Raw genomic sequence first — 5,893 nt, forward strand, 5'->3', positions numbered from 1 at the left:
CCCGTAGCATGCACATATGGTAAATGTTGTGTAACAAATTTGAAACATGAGGTGTTATTTGATTGTCCTCCTTATGAGTGTCGGTCGGGGACGAGCGATGGTCTTTTCCTACCAATCTATCCCCCTAGGAGCATGCGCGTAGTGCCGAGGTTTTTGATGACTTGTAGATTTTTGCAATAAGTATGTGAGTTCTTTATGACTAATGCTGAGTCCATGGATTATACACACTCTCACCCTTCCATCCTTGCTAGCCTCTTCGGTACCGTGCATTGCCCTTTCTCACATTGAGAGTTGGTGCAAACTTCGCCGGTGCATCCAAACCCCATGATATGATACGCTCTATCACACATAAACCTCCTTATATCTTCCTCAAAACAGCCACCATACCTACCTATTATGGCATTTCCATAGCCATTCCGAGATATATTGCCATGCAACTTCCCACCGTTCCGTTTATTATGACATGCACCATCATTTTCATATTGCTTTGCATGATCATGTAGTTGACATCGTATTTGTGGCAAAGCCACCGTTCATAATTTTTCATACATGTCACACTTGATTCATCGCAATTCCAGTACACCGCCGGAGGCATTCATATAGAGTCATACTTTGTTCTAGTATCGAGTTGTAATCATTGAGTTGTAAATAAATAGAAGTGTGATGATCATCATTTTCTAGAGCATTGTCCCAAGTGAGGAATAAAAAAAAAGAGAAGGCCCAAAAAAAGAGAAAGGCCATAAAAAAAGAGAAGGCCCAAAAAAAGAGAGAAAGACCATAAAAAGAGAAGGCCCAAAACAAATAAGAGAAAAAGAGAGAAGGGACAATGCTACTACCCTTTGCCACACTTGTGCTTCAAAGTAGCACCATAATCTTCATGATAGAGAGTCTCTTGTTTTGTCACTTTCATATAATAGTGGGAATTTTTCATTATAGAACTTGGCTTGTATATTCCAACAACGGGCCTCCTCAAGTGCCCTAGGTCTTCATGAGCAAGCAAGTTGGATGCACACCCACTTAGTTTATTTTGTTGAGCTTTCATATATTTATAGCTCTAGTGCATCCGTTGCATGGCAATCCCTACTCCTTGCATTAACATCAATCGATGGGCATCTTCGTAGCTCATTGATTAGCCTCGTTGATGTGATACTTTCTCCTTTTTTGTCTTCTCCACATAACCCCCATCATCATATTCTATTCCACCCATAGTGCTATATCCATGGCTTGTGCTCATGTATTGCGTGAAGGTTTATCGGTTTGAGATTACTAAAGTATGAAACAATTGCTTGGCTTGTCATCGGGGTTGTGCATGATGAGAGCATTCTTGTGTGACGAAAATGGAGCATGACTAAACTATATGATTTTGTAGGGATGAACTTTCTTTGGCCATGTTATTTTGAGAAGACATAATTGCTTAGTTAGTATGCTTGAAGTATTATCATTTTTATGTCAATATGAACTTTTGTCTTGAATCTTTCGGATCTGAATATTCATGCCACAATTAAGAAGAATTACATTGAAGTTATGCCAAGTAGCACTCCACATCAAAAATTCTGTTTTTATCATTTACCTACTCGAGGACGAGTAGGAATTAATCTTGGGGATGCTGATACTTCTCCAACGTATCTATAATTTTTTATTGCTCCATGCTACATATCTACTGTTTTGGATGTTTATGGGCTTTATTATACACTTTTATATCATTTTTGGGACTAACATATTAACCCAGAGCCCAGTGCCAGTTTCTGTTTTTACCTTGTTTTTGGGTTTCGAAGAAAAGGAAAACCAAGCGGAGTCCAACTGACCTGAAACTTCACGGAACCCATTTTTGGAAGGAAAGAAGCCCAGAAGACTTGAAGTGCACGTAAGGGACGCTTCGAGGAGGCCACGAGGTAAGGGGGCGCGCCCACCCCCTGGACGCGCCCTCCGCCCTCGTGGGCCCCTCGTGGCCCCCTTGACGTACTTCTTCCGCCTATATATCTCCATATACCCTAAAAACATCCGGGAGCACAATAGATCAGGAGTTCCGCCGCCAGAAGCCTCCGTAGCCACCGAAAACCAATCTAGACCCGTTCCGGCACCCTGCCGGAGGGGGCAATCCCTCTCCGGTGGCCATCTTCATCATCCCGGTGCTCTCCATGACGAGGAGGGAGTAGTTCTCCCTCGGGGCTGAGGGTATGTACCAGTAGCTATGTGTTTGATCTCTCTCTCTCTCTCTCGTGTTCTTGAGGTGATACGATCTTGATGTATCGCGAGCTTTGCTATTATATTTGGATCGTATGATGTTTTATCCCCCCTCTACTCTCTTGTAATGGATTGAGTTTCCCCTTTGAAGTTATCTTATCGGATTGAGTCTTTAAAGATTTGAGAACACTTGATGTATGTCTTGCTGTGTGTATCTGTGGTGACAATGGGATACCACGTGATTCACTTCATGTATGTTTTGGTGATCAACTTGCGGGTTCCGCCCATAGGGGTTGGCACATGTTTTCGTCGTGATTCTCCGGTAGAAACTTTGGGGCACTCTTTGAGGTCCTTTGTGTTGGTTGAATAGATGAATCTGAGATTGTGTGATGCATATCATATAATCATGCCCACGGATACTTGAGGTGACATTGGAGTATCTAGGTGACATTAGGGTTTTGGTTGATTTTTGTCTTAAGGTGTTATTCTAGTACGAACTCTAGGGCTGTTTGTGACACTTATAGGAATAGCCGAACGGATTGATTGGAAAGAATAACTTTGAGGTGGTTTCGTACCCTACCATAATCTCTTCGTTTGTTCTCCGCTATTAGTGACTTTGGAGTGACTCTTTGTTGCATGTTGAGGGATAGTTATATGATCCAATTATGTTATTATTGTTGAGGGAACTTGCACTAGCGAAAGTATGAATCCTAGGCCTTATTTCCAAGCATTGCAATACCGTTTACGCTCACTTTTATCATTCGTTACCTTGCTGTTTTTATATTTTCAGATTACAAATACCTTTATCTACCATCCATATACCACTTGTATCACCATCTCTTCGCCGAACTAGTGCACCTATAAAATTTACCATTGTATTGGGTGTGTTGGGGACACAAGAGACTCTTTGTTATTTGGTTGCAGGGTTGCTTGAGAGAGACCATCTTCATCCTACGCCTCCTATGGATTGATAAACCTTAGGTCATCCACTTGAGGGAAATTTGCTACTGTCCTACAAACCTCTGCACTTGGAGGCCCAACAACGTCTACAAGGAGAAGGTTGTGTAGTAGACATCACGTGGTAATAGTGGCGCACCTGTAGTGTGCCATTAATGGCCAAAACAGGTGCGCCACTAATTAGCCTTTTCCTATTAGTGCATGATTGCAACGATCAACCCTGATGTTGAAACGATCACTCCCCTCGATCTCCCGTGCGAACTACCCACCGGCACCCGCTTCCCTCTCCTCACCTTCTTCATTGGCAAGAACAGCCTCCAAAATTCAAAGCAAGGAGCTCGTTCCTCCCCTCCATCATGCCTCCATGGATCCAAGGGCAAAACTACCAACCAAAAGAACTCTACTCATTCGTTCCTAAAAAATAGCATTAACCCCACCCTCACCTCTCAAGGCACTTAGGCCTCATTCGGTTTGGAGGATTTTCGTAGGAAAAACATAGGAACAAGGATTCCGGAGGAAAACTTCCTATATATGCATTCGGTTTGTAGGAAACGCGTACAAGAATTTTGTAGGAATACTACTCATTTCCTGTGTTTTTGAAGGAAACTACACATCCACTCAAAGCTCGTTTTACGCTTAGGAACGAGGCAACTCAATTCCTTAGGATGGCAAGTGCCATCCTATCAAATTCCTATACTACTCCTAGTTCCTACGTTTTGATTTCCTCCAAACCGAATGAGCCCTTATTTTTTAGAATAAAGGAAGCAACAAGCTCCTTTCTCCCTTGCATTGTGCCTCCATGGATCCAAGGGCAAAACTACCAGCCAAAACTACTCAATTGATTCACCCGTGAAAATTTTGGCCATCACCCACCCTCACCACCTCTCACCTCTCTTGATGTTTATTTTGAGAATCAAAACAAGGAAAATCTATAAAAACCTATAATATATACAAAGCATAATTTTGCATGACATATATAGTAATTTTGCCCATTCTTTGCCATGGTATGTATGAAGTAATTGCCATGATATATACAAATAATTTGTTGTGGTTCGATATAGTATCAACACAACATGCATAGTAAAAATGTATGTAGTGGGATAAAAAAGATGCCATGTTCTGTGGTCAAAACACCTCCTCAAATGTTAGCACTATCAAACATAGTTCTCATCCTTTTGTTGATAAATTTGTGATAACATACATATGATAAAAATGTCACCAATTTATCAAACTCATTATTGGAAATATGCCCTAGAGGCAATAATAATGGTATTATTTATTTCTACATTTATAATTAAATATTTATACTCTATGCTATAACTACTACGGTTCTTGAATATATGATTCAAAGGAAAACTCATAAGCACGTGTAGAGTTATATATAAATAGTAAAATCTAATGCTTAGTCTTGCCTCTAGGACTACTTTGAGTGTTGCATGATGGTTATGTTTTTCTGATCATGGGCATAAGTTAAGTGTAACAAGGATACTGACAACTTTGAGAATATGATGTTAGAAGAACAATCATATTGAATTGACCCAACTTGTTTGTTATACTAAGAGATGGCATCGTCGCAAGTCTATAGTCTCTAACACGGAGAGTTAACGTATGCTCAGTTTCTTATACCATGAGAGTATAGGGTCACTTCATACCAGACGATGTGCTTTGGGGTTGTTGCAATGTCATCTGTAACATGGTGATCATAACTTACAGGTTCATCGGAAAGTATGACAAGGGTTAAGATAGCTCGAGACCGAGATTTGCTCCTCGATGATGCAAAGATATTCTTAGGGCCCTCTCGGTGTGACGACATCCATCATCGTCTGGCCAGACACAGGTGACTTGATCACAGAGATGCTAGAACATGACAACGAGAAAAAGAACAACCGGTAATGAGGAGACCAGTATAGTGAGCAAGAGAATGACTCAAGAGGATACCGATATATCTCACCTCGGGTTTTGTAAAGTATCGTGAAGCAAATGTAATATCATATGATAACCAAAGGTATAGTCGAATATCATTCATGTGGATATACGGGTCAACATGCATGCCCACAGTTCCGATGTTGATTATTGAATGAAGGGAAGTTGATGGTGCAATATCTGCCTACCCTGTGTTTTGGAGATTGTTGACAGAAACAAGTATGGACTGATTTGTTTGTTAGTGCATATAGAGAGAAAAAGTCCATACACAACTGAAGAGAATGTTGTATCCGGTTCTGAGTTCGAGGAACTTCACCAAGTATATCTGCGTTGCAGAGAAGAACAAGCTATATTTGTTGAAGTCATATAGTCGAGAAGATTGATGTGAAGAAATCAACCCCTCAAAAGTTTACTACTGAAGCAAAGCTTTTGATTCGGCACTGTCGTCCAAAGAAATTGACTGCAGCGATGGAAGTCGAAGACAAAGTGAAGACGCGGTATTCATTTTCTTGTTCTTCTTTCCATTCTTTCAAGTCATAGGACCTCTGTACTATTAAGAGGGGTATAGGTTCATGATGCTTAGATCCGTTGTGATGTTTAGCCAAAACCTATGAAAGTTGCGAGAGAAGTCTCTTTGTGCACTGAGCAAATACTTGCCAGCAAGAGATTGTGATCTTATTTGCTACGAGAGATTTGCCTCAGACCGAGGAGTTAGCATTACTTGTTCCGCAAGAAATGTTACCGTTGTGCTCAAATTCGACCATTGGACTTGTGTCTCTCAGCCATTGGCTGAACCCGATGTCTAATTTGGTCATTTCCCATCTGAGAA

The sequence above is a fragment of the Triticum urartu genome, chromosome 6A (genome assembly GCF_056163025.1).
Source record: "Triticum urartu cultivar PI428250 chromosome 6A, HENAU_Tu73, whole genome shotgun sequence".
NCBI lineage: Eukaryota > Viridiplantae > Streptophyta > Magnoliopsida > Poales > Poaceae > Triticum > Triticum urartu.